Raw genomic sequence first — 18426 nt, 5'->3', positions numbered from 1 at the left:
ACCGTATAATTTTGCAAATGATCTATTCTACCTATCCATAAAGTGTCATGATAGTTTTATTTGACAATATATAATGAAATTAGAATTATTGTCTACCTTATGCAAAACAAAACGTTTCACAGTGTGTTATCAATCTTTAACAATTGCAGAGAAATCTGAAATTTCTGGTTATCAAGAAAAAGTAGGTAAGGTGGTTCAAATGAACAAAAAAATTTTAAAATCGGCGTTAAATACAAATAAGCTAACAACTTTTATCTACTTTTTGACTCAAAAATTTAACAATACTTTATCTTTAGTAAAAACATGTATCCAGATCACCAGATCATTACAGCAAAAAATAAAAATAAATAATTTAAAATAATAATTTAAATGAAAATCGTATAACAAATGTGAAAAATATTAAATAACTAAATTTGTTTATAACTTTGCTGTATGTTCAATATAAAAACATTCAAATAATATGACTATTGAAACGCAAATAAGTGATTGAAAACGTAGATATCCATTGAAAAATGAAAAAACAAAAAACAAATCCCTGCTCATCCCATAACAAAAAACAAAACAACAACAACAACAAAAATAAATTAATTTCATTAAAAAAAGCAAGACACACAAAAAAAACAAAAAAAACAAAAAAAAAACAACAACAAGAGATATAGATAATCAACAACTTTTAAAACATTGTAGAATAAGAAAGTTACTACCTTACAAGGAAGACCAGTATTGCGATCCTTATCACGTCATTCATTCTCACGCTACTGATATTAAACCAATATGCATGTGTCTTTTTATCTACGCAACATTAAACCATAACCGAGGCTATTTCCGTTTTAAGAATATTTTGAACAAATACAAGTTTAGTAAAAATACGTTGTTGAATATTCATACAAAAGTCTGAGAAAAAACTTGAAATGGAAATATTAATCGTGATGTAAGTACTCGTATTCCTTCACTCATGTAAACAAGTATCAAGTGGTTACCAGAAAAAACATGTGGCGCAATTTACCTGTATGACATTGAAATATCAGGTGGTTTAAAATGATGATAAAAGGTAAAATAATTATTATAATTATGCACAGAACATACTCTTTATTTGGAAGACAGATAACAAAATATTAAATTCTGCCAAGTTTATAAACAAAATTATAAGCAGTGGGAAATGGTCAAAAGAATAAACATACAAACAAAGTAATTATACAATAAACATTGCTGATGGGTATTGGTACGAGTTGTCGGACTGTATATGGCACACATGTGACAAATTCGGTTTGATTTTGTCACACGTGTGAAAAATCGAATATGGCACACTCTTCAGCCGAACACGGAACATAAAATGTGCCATATTCGGTTGGAATCAGTTTTTGAATGCTCACCAAAACGTATTTGTCACTTACCATAAATGCGCATAAAAATGAAAATACAAAGGAATATGTCAAATGTGTTGTACCGTTAAATAAAAAAAACCCTAATGACGGAATCGTTAACACAACCGGCATCTTCATCATCTCCGTCATCATCATAATCACCACCATCATCATCGTCATAATCATCATCATCATCATCATCATCAGCAGCAGCAGCAGCAGCAGCAGCAGCATCACAAGCCGCAGTATTATCATCCTCACAAGTCGCAGTAGCATTTACAGCTAAAGCTACATGCCATAGTGCTTAACAGTAGCACTAGAACCTATGTTGCTAAGTCGTGCATACGAAACGTTTGGATAATTAAAATGCACTATGAGAATGTTTTTTTTATTCATGTTCAACATATTCTGACTGTCTGAAGATCACGTAAGAACAAGATACTTAGTTGTGCATGTCCAATACTTAGAATCTCATGTTCGCTAAGCGCGTTGTATTCAGTTCTGCACGAACGGAGTTAGAACTGAAGTGGTAAGGACGCACTGGCACTTGGTAGGACAGGCTTAGTCGAGGTAAGGATGTCAAAAAATTTCCACGTCCTAGCCCGTCCTGATTAAGGTATTAGATGATTATTGCCGAGTCTCCGTTCTGTAGAGTATTCATATTCAGTGAGGACACAGAGTTTTGATAGTGCGTTGGTTCAAATCCCCGAAGAGCCAGGTCGGCGTTCAAACTCACGTCACTTCAGTTGTTCCAATGTTCGTATGTTTTGTTTTTTACTAGGCTTGTTTACCCCATCCTCACAAATATTTCACCGATTTTTTAAAGTGAAGATCTATAATCAACAAAAGTATATAATAAACAAATATTGCACCGTTTTTTTTTTGTATGATAAACAAATATTTATCAAATATGCGAAACACATATTTAGTGAGTATCGTCTTGCAATATTCCTGTTTACAAGTATATATTTTCGTCTTGGACTAAAATATTTTTTTTAATATTTCTTGCAGCTTGAACAAAATGATTCTATGGCTCTTAATAAATCTACAATCTATTAGTTTAAACATATTCATTTATGCTCGATTTCAAAACACGTTCTTTCATTTTATATCAATCACTTTAGAGTTCGATTCCTGGAACTAACCAGTACTGTTCACAGGTGTCAGATGAGGAAATATAGTCATGACCCGAGTTTGACTCGGATCCGCAATCCTGGGGTTGAGAGGCAAACATTGTAGCCATTAGGTCAAGTACTGTTCACAGGTGTCAGATGAGGAAATATAGTCATGACCCGAGTTTGACTTGAATCCACAATCCTGGGGTTGAGAGGCAAACATCGTAGCCATTAGGTCCAGTACTGTTCACAGGTGTCAGATGAGGAAATATAGTCATGACCCGAGTTTGACTTGAATCCACAATCCTGAGGTTGAGAGGCAAACATCGTAGCCATAAGGTCCAGTACTGTTCACAGGTGTCAGATGAGGAAATATAGTCATGACCCGAGTTTGACTTGAATCCACAATCCTGGGGTTGAGAGGCAAACATCGTAGCCATTAGGTCCAGTACTGTTCACAGGTGTCAGATGAGGAAATATAGTTATGACCCGAGTTTGACTTGAATCCACAATCCTGGGGTTGAGAGGCAAACATCGTAGCCATTAGGTCATTGTATCATCCATACTAAGTGATTCACAAGGAAAGAGAGCTAGAGCTTTAATGGCACATATACTGCCACCATTACAATGCATGTTAAAATATGTCAAACATTTTGTTAGAAACAACTTCAACGCATACTGTCATCATTTCGAAAATTACACCGATGGATTGATAGTTTAAGGAATAATAAAATGTGGAGTGAACAGAACGACATTCATACTATCTCCTATCATGCTCACCACTGTAAAATTACACACGAAGCAAATGATTTATTAAAATGTTCAAAATCGTTTGTTTGTTTTTTTCATGATTAAAAAATATTTTTGTTTGTTATTGTTTTATAAACATAAAAGAAAATATCATTTTGAATAAATTTTAATGGCGACATTGTAATTTGTCACTACTTTGAGCATATTGACACGGAGGCGGTCAGTGAATGACTAGGTCCGAAAATATATGCTAATTATATTGAATTTCGATATTTATAAAATATAAATAAATGAGTTTGTAAAACAGTAATATTAAATCATGAAATTTAATATCTTAAAAAAAAATAAATATCTTCAAAGTTGCAATAAATCTTATTAAAACCATATAACACACATGCCCCCACCACCCATCTTTTATACAAAATTCCCTGAGTTAAGGGCTATAACTATGACATCACTAATCAAATCTTTAATCGAAATCCTGGATGAACAACAACATAATATGCTGACCAACAATTTTGTAGGTTTTCTTGACTCTGCTATAAACCAGCTACACAAGTAAAACTTTTAAATTATAAATTAGTAAAAGACAAAAACTATGGCATTGCTGTGCAAAACCTCACATGCACAACACTATATATGCTTACAAACATTAATATAAAAGTTAATGACCAAAGTTGAAAATTGCCGATTTTGACCAAACAGAGGGCAATAACTGTGGCATAAATGCGGGATATTGACAAGCGAAACCAAATGCAAACAACTTTATAGTCTGTGTAATACCCACGTTAAGTTTTAATACCCTAGCTCAAATACTGTTTTGGTTACATGTGATATCAGATGAACATACATGCATATAAGTTTCATGACAATGCCCCTAGTCTATATACTGGTGAAGCTACACGCGACATAAGTTGACAATTTCCGATTTGACTTAATTCACTACCTCTGGCATGACAGCCCAAATCGGAAAGCGAAACCAAAGGTGCACAATAACATAATGCTGACCAACGTTCATGAAAATTTCATGACCTTTATTAGATTATTTATGGAGCAACACTAAAGATTCCGGGACGGACAGACAATCGCTTTGTATGGGACACAATAGTAATCTTACTGATAAAATGAAAAGCTAGGCGGTGTGGATGACGATATATCATTGATGATAATGATGTTGTTGTTGATGATAATGATGATGCTGTTGTTGTTGTTGTTACTGTTGTTGTTGTTTATGATGATGTATTATTAACGTTGATGAAGGTAGATAAAATCGGCGATGAAAATTTCTGTTTACTGTGTATAATGTGTGACGGTCCGACATGAGTAATTCTAAGCTGATCTTAATCCAAAAATAGATTTACAATTTCTATTCTTTGGATGAATGGTGTCTTTTTTATTATTTTGATTTACCAATATTATTCGATTGAAATAAAAGGCATAGAAGTTTTTAGTGAACATGCAATAAATATTAATCGGTTAAGTGTTAAAGAAAATCAGAAACTAAAATAGAAGGACAACAGAAAATGATAAAAATGAAAACGAAAATACATGTGTAGTATCAAATTGTCGATTTCAATAGTCATAACAGCATTGTTATACATATAACACAATAGGTGGTGCATGAAAGTATTGAACTGATGAAAATACTATTTTAGTAATCATGCGAATAATTATCCGGTATAAATGAAGAAGACTGGTGCTTAACAACAAGAAATAATGGGGAAAAAGGTGAAATTCCACTAAAACTTGAATACAGTGCACTGACAGATGAGGGGAAATAATAAAAATAGTTGACATACTGTATATAGTTTCGTTTCCTTCCCTTTAAGTAAAAAATTTGTAATGAAAGATAAACTAGTCATAGCGTTTTATTATGTAAGACAATTGAATGTATTTTATAATGCATTTTATAGAAAAGTCTTCAGATTGGAGGGTATTTGTGGTTTTCGTCTACTCTATCGCGGACCTGGATACATCGGAATATCATGGTTGTTGTATAAATATGTTGTATGTAAGAATTAATAATACAAATACTATTAATTGGCGGTTATTTTAAACAATGATTTATATAATTTTAACATTTTGGTTTAAACATATTTATTCCTTAAAGTATATATAATGTACATACAAATACATAACAAACAAAATATTTTTACACAATGGAAAAGGATGAGAATGAAAGACAATTCTTATAGAATTCTTCTCCTTTGGCGAACTATATGGTTTGTCTTAAATAAGTTAATAGTATATACTAGACATGGGAATAAGTATTAGTTATACACACATATAAATATTTATAAACTTATATAGAATAGATTAACTACAAGAAGATGTCTAAAATGTAAGAATATATAAAAAAGAAGACAACGAAATAGTGGGGAAAGAAGAAATAAGGTGAGAGAGGATTATAGTTTCAATAAGAATGGCTCAAGTAAATCTTTTCGTTTTTTTCTATATAATTTTGTACATTTGTAAATATAATAACGTTGTCCTGGTATGTAAGAGATGGGTCACTATAAAGAAGTTTATGTAGGTTTATGTTGAAGTCTTGCAAGTTAAGAAGGAGTGTTCTGCGGACGGCATTGTATGCACAGCCCTCGAAAAAGAAATGTTGGGTAGTTTCAATTTGCCCATAATTACAAAAAGGGGTAAGAGAAATGTTTTCAAAAATAGGTGGTGATTTAATGCGCTGCAGTTCCTTCGAAGCCGAGTGTAAAGGACCTGCAGTTTACGACTATCTGTATAAAAGTATTTTGGTGTATATTTCCTGTCCTTGTTTAGGAAAGTTTTAAATGAAGATATTGTAGGGCTGTTTCGTATTATAACAGGCAAGTTGTTCCAATCACGAATAACTGATGGCAAGAAAGAATTGTGGTACAGAGTAGTCCTTGATGTAATTCCTCTGATATCTTCAGAGTTTCGTAAGCTGTATCGGGATTGATCTGGATTTGGTATTAATGATGAGAGATAATCTGGAGTTTTGTTCGACTGAATATTGTAAAACATTATTATTTTGTGTTTCTAGTGAGATAAGCTTGGTTGTATCAGTTGCAATGCGTGCACATTCATTTTGAATCTTATCCAGCTGTTCGAGTTTATAGTGGGTACAATTTCACCAAATTACATCATCGTATTCCAAAATAGGTCTAATGAATGCTATATAGATAATTTCCAAAGATTTGCGATCCCAGAGAGAATTTCAGTTTACTTATTATATTAACCCTTTTCCAAGCATAATCAGTTATGTATGCAATATGTTTGTGCCGTGTGCAGTCAGAAGACAGAAAAATGCCTAAATATGTGTGTTCAGAAACTACTGGAATTTGTTGGTTAAACATATGCAATGAAAGATAATGCTGACGATTTCGCTTCCTGGTAAAAAGTAGGGATTCCGATTTTGAATAATTGAAGGTGCCTAACCACTTTTCTGCCCATTAAGAGATTTTTTTAGATGTCAGACTGAAGTAGTGTGGCTTCTGTGTGAGGATGTTCAACTATAACATAAAGACTGGTATAATCAGTAAAGAGGTTTATGAAAGATTCGATTTCATTAACAATATCATTTATAAAGATAAAAGATATTAGGGAACTAAGTATAGAGCCATGAGGGACTCCTGCTTTGACAAAAGCCCGTGATGAGTAGGCGCCAGGTAGTATGACCCTTTGTTTTCTATCAGTAAGGTAACTATTGAACCAATATACATGCGTGCTTTAGTTTCGAAAGGAGGCCTATATGCCAAACCTTGTCAAACGCTTCACTGATATCAAAGAAAACCACACGAATTTCAAGGCCATTGTCAAGTCATCTACAAAGTGTATCATAAATGAAGGCCATCTTATTTACTGTAGAATCACCAGGGATATAACCAGACCGAGTAGTAGACAGAAAATTATTTACTTTAAGAAAGTTTAAGATGCGTTTAAATACAAGTCGCTCAAATACTTTCTGTAGTGTTCAAAAGTGATATGGGTCTATAGTTATTTGGGAGAGATGTATCGCCCTTTTTATATGCCCGAAAGAATTTCGGACATATTATGTTATACCCCCTGGCGTCCGTCTGTCCGTCCGTCCGTTAGCAATTTGGTTTCCGGAGCATAACTTAAGTTCCATTTGGCCCACAGTATTCAAACTTCATAGGATGATTGTCCATATTGGGTAGAAGACCCCTATTGATTTTGGTATCACAAGGTCAAAGGTCAAGGTCACTATAACCGTAAAACTGAAAATGGTTTCCGGAGCATAACTTAAGTTCCATTTGGCCCACAGTTTTCAAACTTCATAGGATGATTGTCCATATTGGGTAGAAGACCTTTATTGATTTTTGGGTCACAAGGTCAAAGGTCAAGGTCATTATTAGCTAAATACTGAAAATAGTTTTTGGAGCATAACTTAACATAAAGTTCCATTTGGCCTACTGTATTCAAACTTCATAGGATGATTGTTCATATTGGGTATAAGACCCCTTGATTTTGGGGTCACAAGGTCAAAGATCAAGGTTACTATCACCTTTAAACTGGAAACAGTTTTCGTTCAATAATTCAAGCATAAATCAACCTACAGCTAAAGTACTTTCGGGCATATAACACCCCGCCTAGCGGTGCTCTTGTTGTGAACTGCAGTGACATTTGCCTCTGTCTATTTGATTGGAACTTCACAATATCTTAGAGAAGCATTGAATAAGTCACACAAGGGCAAAAGATAGTTCATGAGAAGCCTCGCGTAAAATTCTATAACTTATACAATCTGGACCTACTGCTTTGTCAATTTGTAACGAAAGAAGAACATCTTTTACTTCATAAGGGCTAAGCACAATATCGTTGAAACAGGGATGTGGTGATCTTATGTAAGGTGGCTCTCTGTTCTCATCGTTAATAGACATTTGTTCTACGAAGAAGTTATTCAGAATATTTGCATTATCGTTATTTGTGTAAACAGTATTTCTGTTTAAGGGATCTGTCAGTGGTGAAATGCTACTTATAATTGTTGATGAAATAAAAGATTTCAGAGTCTTGGGATCCGCCTGTGTTCCTTGCCACTGGTTCTTGGTTTTTCAGTTTATTTGAGAGTTTACAAAAGTAGTTTGACTTGAATTCCCGTATCAATAATATTGTTTCATTACGAATGGATTTGAATCTTTGTCAGTAATATTGTGAATTTGTCATTCTAGCTTTTTTATACAGACGTTTTCGATTACGGATATTAACTCTGATTGATTTTTCATCCATGGAACATCTAACGGTCTTACCTTAATCAATTTGTTAGGGATGTTATTTTTAGCAAGTGTTTGTATCTGATTGATTACGTTATTGGCATATATGTTACCATCTGCATCTAAGCAGTTTTCCAATGCAAAGGTATTTATATCTTCACGTAATGCTTCATAGTCAGCATGTTCAAATTCCCAAACAATGTGGTCAAAACACAATTGTCGCGGTTTACAGAATTTCAGAAAACCAAATATAGGAACGTGTTTTCTAGAAGATGATCGCCAACACCAGAGTGAATAACATTGTTTTTGATTGAAACAAATATAAGGTCCAATTTTAACATTTTGACCATATTACTGTTTTCTTGAAAAAAAAGAAGATATATTGACGGATAACATGACAATATTTTAAATGATTTTGCTATTATATTTAATAAAAAATGAAATATTCAATTTTTGAAGGGACAGACTAAAGTCATATTTTTCTAATGAATCAAATAAATAGAACAACATTGTCTTTTGTTTCTTTTTACAGAAGCTTTACTTTTTCAAAGTTAAAAGCTATTCAAATTGTAAACTCATTGTCAAATGTATTAATATAATGACTTAATTTTCTCATAACGGAAAAGTATCACACGAAGAAATCAATGAAGGTGAGGAGAAATGTCATTGGAAGAAATATTATTGCAGCCATATTAAGCAAAAAGAAAAAAAGCCATACAAAACGTGACCTGAATCGTCAAAATTCAATTCTTTCTTTAATCCTAAATATGAGATTTGTTTCTTCAGTTAGATTGCTATATAAACATCCTTAACTCAACTCATCAATAGACACGCAACGTTAGAGGGTATTCTATGAGTATTTGGTGTTCTTTTATTTTACGGACAGGTAACTGGAAATACTTTCTGGAGATTTGTGTATCATTTGACACAAGCTTTGACTGATAACTTACAAAAGTTCTTATCGTTTGTGCAGATTAATCATTTTCATTGTGACATTGTGCTTATTGTCAAAATTACCATAGTTTTGTTCGTATTATACTTATGGCTTGATAAAGCCCAAATATCAATAAAGTTGTTTTTTATTTCTCCATACAATCTTCAATTGAGCTTTTGATGTTTGTCACAGTTAATATGAATGTATTTTATGTGTTATAAAATAATTTATATGTAAGACAACAAATTCCTAATATCACCCACGTTATTTCCCTGTTAATCCGCATATATCATATGTACTGCATATAGAGGTCTGCAAACAGAAGCCAATAATTCTGACATGACTGCCCGAATCGAAAAGCGAAACCCCAGGTGAAAATTGCTGATTTTGACTAAGTAAAGGACACTTACTGGCATTACTACGGGAATCGACAAGCTAAACATCAGGTGGACACCTACATTCATGTTATGTTTCATGACCATGCCCCTAAAACTGTTGAAGCTACACGTGATTTCCGATTTGACTAAGTCAAGGGCAATAACTCTGGCTTGACCGTCGACAAACAAAACCTCAGGTTCACAATAACATAATGCTGACCAATGTTACAATGTAAAATTTCATGACCCTAACTAAATTATTTATGGAACAGCACTTAGGATTCCGGGACGAACAATCGCATGTACGCAGGCACAGGCGCGCGAACAAGAAAAAAAGTTTAAATCACCCCTCCCTCTCAGAGTGGGGGGCATGCAAAGTCGACATTTTATTCAAGTGTCAAAAATATGTTACACATATTTTCGACAAAGCAAGTAGCTGTGTATTGACACAGAAGTAAAAATAAAAGAATGAGTGACATATACGGTCAGGCATTTACTTCCAAATTGCAGAAACGTATATGGCATATAATGACATCTGTGATTAATTCGGCGGAATATGTCCCACACCTTTGACATATACGTTGTGACATATAGGTTCAGTAATATATACGGTCCAAGTGATCAAACACTGTAAACAGACACACCCCTTACGAATGCTTCCTAACAGAAATAGTTATAATTGAAATCAGCGAGGTTAATAAGTTTGACATATAAATAACAAAACGCATTAATCTAGTTTTATGTGCATTCTTAGTTGACAGTCTATATAATGTTATTCGTGCGCGTTTCCATTCTCCACTGTATATACGGCACACAGCCCGAGAGATTTATTTATATTATCATTAGCCAGCTTAAAGTTATAACAATAATACTAATTAATCCAGTTGAAAAATTTTAACTTTTGATTTTTCAGTTAAATAGATGTTCAAAGTAAGCTCGAAGTTGTTGAACAAAAATGTTACAGCTTAGTCGAAATTCAAAGCTATTTTGATAGAATTTTCAGTAGATCAAGAAAAAATTTGCATCTTCTCTTGCAAGCGTATATACTTCGATGTATACCATGTTATACAATAACAAGCAACTGCTACTTCCGTTCAATATTACCCTCTTGGAAACTTACAGGAAGAATACTTGTTTAGCACAAACACAATATTGACCTTTTATCCCCGGTCACATTCATTAAAGTAAAGAAATGCTACTTATGATGATCGCTTGTTCGTATTATCCATCATTCTTTAGGTAATTCTGAGCGTTTTTTTTAAAAAAAGGAAAGATCGACAATCTCTTTCGATATTTTACCTTTCGTCTGACATCACAATTGTCTAGTAAGACATGTAAGATACGTACAGTCGCTGTGTTCTTAACAGGGCATTGAAACTCCCAAATTTAAACATTCTGGCTATTTCCTCTGGACTGGTGTTTTTCATGCGTATATTTATAGTAAACATGGCAGTTTTCTGTCTTTCTTTTTCATTATCTTTTTCATTATAGGCCTTAAAATTATATTTTTGTAATAGCAATCTCAGTTTTATAGTGAAGTCATATAACTTTTTTAAATATACCAAATGAGATTAAATAACTCTTGTTTTATGATAAACGAGAAAAAGTTCGTAATCATTCCCTTATCTTTATTTCCTGAAATTTTGGGATCTTGTAAATATGTTCTTTATTTTCTGAATATATGATTTGCATTATACTTGACTTTACCGGCACAGGTCATCAAAACCGTTTCTACTCTTAATGTTTCACCAATATAATTATATTCACAAATTTGTTGAAAACGTAAAAGTTATACTATTATATGCGCCGGTGCTTATATAGTCTTGTTTGTTACTTGTATAGAAGTCTCATTTCTTGTATATTGTATTATTTTGAAATTGTCTGTGAATATATCGGATTTCTCTAAAATGTAACAAGTATTTGAACATATACTTTTAAGACATTTGCACGGGGATAAACAGTGATTAGATACATAGCATAATAAGAAAAAAGATAAACGATTTAAACAGCTTAATGGCACATTTTGTATCAGAAATATATGATAATTTTTTTTAATTCATTAGAGAAATGGCAAATATTTGTTTGATACTGTTTTAATAATAGATTAAGATTATATAAAATGTTTAACAACTTACAAAAATTGCGTTAAATGTGCAGTAATGTGTCGTAAAAGTAGCCAAAATGTTATCAAAGTTTTTATTTTCACTTCCATACAAAATGCTCATTTACTACATGTATGATTACATTGAAATTAAAATATACGAGTAGAGATAAAAATAAAACAAGGTTAAGGTAAACTTAAAGTTGATTTTTTGTGCGTGTGTTTTTCGAAAATTATAATCACATGACCGTAACTTAGACGGTATATAAACCACTTTATGCAGATCATGCGGACACAAGTAACAAACATCTCCAAAGTGGGTAAATCTAGTGTTAGAAACTTGTTTTTCGGTTTACTTGTGTGTTCGATCACATCAAGGTTTTCCATATTTATCATTGACGGATTTAAATCGACAGGCAGACAAGGTGAGACGTGCATTTGTCATTAACAGGTAATTTGTTACGTAATTTGTTAATAGAACTGGTTGTTTTAAAGTTATTAATTTGCAATTTCGGTGCTGTCTTAAAAGCTTTAATTACAATTCTTAGACGCCCAAAAGAATTTCAGCGTTTAATATTTTTCACATGGTCGTCCGTCTGTCTGTCTGTTAGCAGTTTCGTGGGATAATTTGTTAAGATTTTACGTTGTGAACAAAGCCACAAGTCAAGAAACACCACTTTTACCCTGTTTACGTTTGTTATGTTTGTTGGAGTTTATAAAACATTATATCATCAAAACAATGTATCATTAACATTGTACTTGATTGATGTGATGACAACAGTTGATATACTTTTATAGTTCGTTTTGTTTGTTTCTGTTTAAACAGAAATGTGAAGCTATGAAAACGATTATCAGAATAACCTCAGTGCATTTTAATTTAAATTATATTGTATTATTTACATTTATTTACCAGTTCACCAGGTTGCAAAATGGCAGGCAATGAATTCCGTGATAACAAAGGACGTTTTCTACCCAATCATATGAAAGCTAACGACGCATTACAACGTGACGTTGGTGATAGGTATCAAGTCTCAGCTGATTATATGGGCAAACCTGAAAAAGCAATAGCGCAGATCACAAAACCTAATCCGTATCAGTACGGTCACGGGCCGAAGTCAGATGTTTATAAGCACACTGGAAACCCGCCTAATCTTGTCTCAGTGAACAGAAAGTATAAAAAGTAGTAACTTTCATAGCTACTTAGAAACGCATTCTAAAGTAATATCCAGTTTATTGAACAAACTTGTTATCTGATATTAGGACAATACTTGAGTTTGAAAAGCGAAAATTCTTTAACATTGTTCCTGATTGTTTTATTAATAACCTAACTATTGTATATCTATAAAAGTGTTTGAGTTTTAAGTATAACTATAAATATGATATTTTGATAACGATGATTATTATTCAAAATGTAACTTATAAAAGTCTGACATTTAGCAAGTCGTGTTATAAACTACCATATTCATACCGTAGAAATTATATGTATTGAAATTCAAATAACAATAGAATGTATCGCATATAAACTTGAAGCAATATGTGTTCCTTATCTATTATTATCCCAACTTTACATGATGAGATTAAAAGACATATGTAAAACACAGCATACATTTATAGATTTTTTATGATAATTTAAATAGGCTGAGTGAGTTTATGGTGGGACAACTGCACAGTCCATACTATAAAATCCTGTCTATTAGGAGATGAGGACTCTATCCCCTCATTAAAAAACATTCATTTGTCATTTAAGAGCGAGTATGTCTAAATTAAATATTTTCTTATAACCTTCACAATAAAATAAACAAACATACAAAGGACCATCACCAAACATTTTTGTTCTGTTTTGGATTTACGTCGCACCAAACAGTATAATGTCATATGGCAACTTTCCAGGTTTACTGGTGCAGGAAAACCTCACGTGCATTATTTCAGGCACAATCAGGCACCTGACTAGAACCACCGACGTTTCGTAAGCTAGCTGGATAGTTACCATCGCGGTGTGAAGCCAACTACCTAATCCATTCAGCCTTGGACGCCCCATAACAAATTACAATAGAAACGATAAAAAGAGAATACAGTGTTATATGTCGGGATCCCGATAACAAAAATGTATCCGTTTTATCCTGATTAATTCTCTTTTTATCATGCTTTTATCTTGGATACATGGTTTACTTTTGAATATTTTATTTCGATTAAACCGCTTTAAGTTAGATAAAAAAATCTAATTAATAGCAATGCATTAGAAATAAATGGAATACTAAATATATGCTCAAAAGAGACCTTGAAATTTCTGAATGTTAGTGAGACCGTCTTGGGATTTTGGGTCCTAATGACATACAATGTTATACGCAAGCGTCATAAATGAGGTCAAACGTCTTAGCTTGAGACTCGATTGCAAAACAAGTTCTTGCAACTTACATCAATCACTTTCGAGTCCGCTTCCTGGAACCAACCAGTACTGGTGTCATATAAAGAAACGTGGTCGTGACCCGAGAAGGGCTTGAGCCCATGATCCCTTGGTTGAGAGACAGACACCTTAAACAACAGCAGAAGTTAATTGCGGAACATGTTAATCTATACGTTTAGTTTATGATTATTGAGATGTTAGAATAGTAAGGCGTATGTAATGGCCAAAGAGCTAAAAATAAGTTTCTAAATAAGTGAATCTGTGCTTACTTTTTAATGTGATTAGATATGAATGTACAAATGATTTAAACGTCAGTAAATGATTCGAAAATTATTTGAAAACCAATAGGATATACACGTCGACATCCTATTTAGTTTTTCAACGCTAAAATAGTTTATATCATGAATGTTTCATCATTCCGCATTTAGATTTTTTATGCAGTTTAAATGTAGAGCTTGTTTTTGATTTTGATCTAATTAATTAACGAAAATATTATCTAACCCCAAATGGAGATAACTCCTAGATCTATACAGTATAATGAAAAATGATTGAAAAGCTAAAACAATGTGTTTAAAGAAGTAAACTATTTCTTCCCGTTTTGACATCTCTATGCTTTATATTTCTAACAAGCATAGACAACAATAGGTATATTTTCTTTTTTTTTTCATTTTATTTACTTATTTATTTATTTCCACGACCTCCTAGTTTTCGAAAATATTACAAGTTAGTTGAGTTTCATATTACAGTAAAGTCATCCAATTATTTATTCATTTTTAAAACACGTATTCAGGACAACCTATTTTCTGAAAATATTACAAAGTTGTTGAGTTTCATATTTCAGTAGTCATCCATTAACCGAATCCTTTCACAATTATGCAGCTAATAAAAATATACGTCATGTTATTTAATATGATGGAAAAAAACGAAATACGTGTATTTCGAGTTCGCTATTCGTTACATTATCTGTTTACATCGATATTGACAAATAGGGGTGTCGAAAATCCTTATATAAAAGCATACAATTTATTGCCCAACTTATTTACCAGCTATGCAATTGATCATTTTGTATCTATTGTAGTGGTAATGTTTTCGCTCCGTGAGTGATGTGACCCTATTTCATATCCTTGAAAGTTTTATTTTTTAATTTTTTTTGCTTACTTTTATTTTCAGTTCCTGGTAATTTTCATACTCTCAACGCTACTTGAGAACACATTCGCATTCAACAGACTGAGTAAAAATCAACACAATCAATAGGATGACAAATCACTGTATAAATAGAAATGGAAGGAAAAAGATAAATATAAATGAGCCAAAATGGCGACAAATGTGGCGAATGGAATTCAGAAATTCAAATAAAATAAGATAAATGATAATTTATATTCAAGGTGTTCAATGACATTAAATTTTGTTTTACCACTATAAGCTTTTTTAATTGTGCATACTATTCTTATTGGCTTGATGCATTCAAACTAAAATTCCAATCTTGAATATCCTGGTCACGCAACCGTCTTTGTATAATGGGAAAATAACTCATATCAAGATTAAAGATATAAAATAACTCTGAAAGACCTAGATTTTAATTCTGAACACTCAGTTATAAACATTTAATTGTAATAGCGTACATTGTTGTAGAAAAATGTCACACAAAATAGAACTATCATTATTGTTATTAAGGTATTGGATGCCTTATGCAGAATCTCCTTTCTAAAGAGTATTCACACAGAGTTTTGATAGGGCGTGGGGTCAAACCCCATATGAGGTGTTTTTTTTTCTCTCAATTTCTTTTTGTTGTTTGGCCAGATTTTGATTTTTTTAAACTTTTTTTTGTAAAAAAATTGAAATTAAGCAAAAGTTAAAGTTTTATGCATATTTTTACTGTGAATTGTGTGGAATTGGATAGAGAACAACTAAAAACGATTATAGTTTGAAATCGGCATGATAGACTTTCTCGACAATTTTCACAAATGTTTAGATTTCTATCAAGATAATTTTAATAAAATAATATTTGTATGCCCCTATTTTATATGACAAGATATAATAGGTATTCTTACCACAACCTCTTCTTATTTGATGTAAAATAATAAGAACATGATTCAACTAGAACTATCACTAAATGTGATTATTACCCCACAAGAGTGCTTCGGAAATGAGGATGTTACTTGTAACAGAATACCTTGTAAAAGAATTGAAATATAGAGTTATGGTTGTGGGCAATTAAAGATAGTTGTGGTTCTTATATGTTGCATTTCCTTTCAATGAAGTTTAATTGAATTACTCTGTAATAAATCCAGAAATACAAAGAAAAGGAACAAAGGGCAATAACTCTATAAATACTGAAGATAGAATTATCGTTCTTGTGCACTGCACTTCCTCTTATTGTGCTTGGTCATTGTATGAAGTTGTTTTGAATTCCAACCAGTACGTTTTAAGTTATGCTCCTAACAAGGAAAAGTATCAAAGGGCAGTAACTCTGTATTTTGTCAGAATGGAGTTATGGCTCTTGTGCACTGTACTTCCTTTTAATGTCCTTGACAACTGTATGAAATTGTATTGAATTCCAAACAGTAGTTTTCAAGTTATGCTCTGGACAAGGAAAAGTAACAAAGGGCAATAACTCTGTAATTAGTCAAGATGTAGTTATGGTTCTTGTGCACTGCACTTTCTCTCAATGTGCTTGACCATTGTATGAAGTTATATTGAATTCCAACCATTAGTCTTCAAGTTATGGTCCGGACAAAAAAGGCAATGGAAAAGTAACAAAGGGCAATAACTCTGTAATTACTTTAGATAGAGTTATGGTTCTTGTGCACTGCACTTCCCCTTATTGTGTTTGACAATTGTATGAAGTTGTTTTGAATTCCAACCAGTAGTTTTCAAGTTATGCCACGGACAAGGAAAAGTAACAAAGGGCAATAACTCTTTAATTAGTCAAGATAGAGTTATGGTTCTTGTGCACTGCACTTCCTCTCAATGTGCTTGACAAAAAATCAATGGAAAAGTAACAAAGGGCAATAACTCTGTAATTACTTTAGATAGAGTTATGGTTCTTGTGCACTGCACTTCCCCTTATTGTGTTTGACAATTGTATGAAGTTGTTTTGAATTCCAACCAGTAGTTTTCAAGTTATGCCCCAGACAAGGAAAAGTAACAAAGGGCAATAACTCTGTAATTAGTCAAGATAGAGTTATGGTTCTTGTGCACTGCACTTCCATTCAATGTGCTTGACCATTGTATGTAGTTATATTGAATTCAAACTATTAGTCTTTAAGTTATGGTCCGGACAAAAAAAAAGCAATGGAAAAGTAACAAAGGGCAATAACTCTGTAATTACTTTAGATAGAGTTATGATTCTTGTGCACTGCACTTCCCCTTAATGTGTTTGACAATTGTATGAAGTTGTTTTGAATTCCAACCAGTAGTTTTCAAGTTATGCCCCGGACAAGGAAAAGTAACAAAGGGCAATAACTCTGTAATTAGTCAATATAAAGTTATGGTTCTTGTGCACTGCACTTCCTCTCAATGTGCTTGACCATTGTATGTAGTTATATTGAATTCCAACCATTAGTCCTCAAGTTATGCTCCGGACAAGGAAAATGCAACGGACGTCTGGACCGACCGACCGACCGACCAACCGACCGACCGACCGACCGACCACCGGGTGACTCCTATATACCCCCCAAACTTCGTTTTTGGGGGTATAATAAACTAAAACATCTTTTCATAGAATTTGGTCATTGTTTTATTTGTAGTTATTAAAAACGTTATGGACCAAAAGCAACAGATATACAGAAAGTTGCTTTAGGTCAATATCTGTCAAATTATTAAAATCTTAATAATCGCTTACATCATTAACAAACAGTATAAAAAGCAAAGGTGTGAGTGGTTCCTCTAAATAATAAAGTCACATTAAAAAGTCTCCATCTTGCACTTTCTTTTACAATCACACTAAATATCAAAGACTTTGATATATAGTGTGATTGTAAAAGAAAGTGCTGAATGCGACGGACATGCAAGGCTTTTTCAGAAGAAAAAAAAACGAAACACAAAAGATATAACAGAGACAATTTGTTCCATACAAGTTCAAGATTTTAAGAGAAATCTATTTTAGGTGTCCCAATCTGATATCAGTCAGATTTTCTACTTTCAAGCAGAACACGTCCAAATTTTTAAA

At 32.7% G+C, this 18426-nt stretch overlaps 1 long non-coding RNA gene across 1 annotated transcript; it reads left to right on the top strand.

Annotated features, from left to right (window-relative positions):
* Positions 1-12046: 12046 nt before the first annotated feature.
* Positions 12047-13380, top strand: LOC132734563 (uncharacterized). The gene is made up of 2 exons (XR_009626340.1): positions 12047-12302; positions 12765-13380. It is a non-coding gene; the product is annotated as an uncharacterized LOC132734563 (long non-coding RNA).
* Positions 13381-18426: the final 5046 nt, after the last annotated feature.

Source organism: Ruditapes philippinarum, unplaced genomic scaffold (genome assembly GCF_026571515.1).
Source record: "Ruditapes philippinarum isolate M1 unplaced genomic scaffold, ASM2657151v2 ctg1683_1_1_1_1, whole genome shotgun sequence".
In the NCBI taxonomy this organism is placed as follows: Eukaryota; Metazoa; Mollusca; class Bivalvia; order Venerida; family Veneridae; genus Ruditapes; species Ruditapes philippinarum.
Note: the sequence above shows the minus strand (reverse complement) of the source record. Positions and strands in the feature narration are given on the sequence as shown.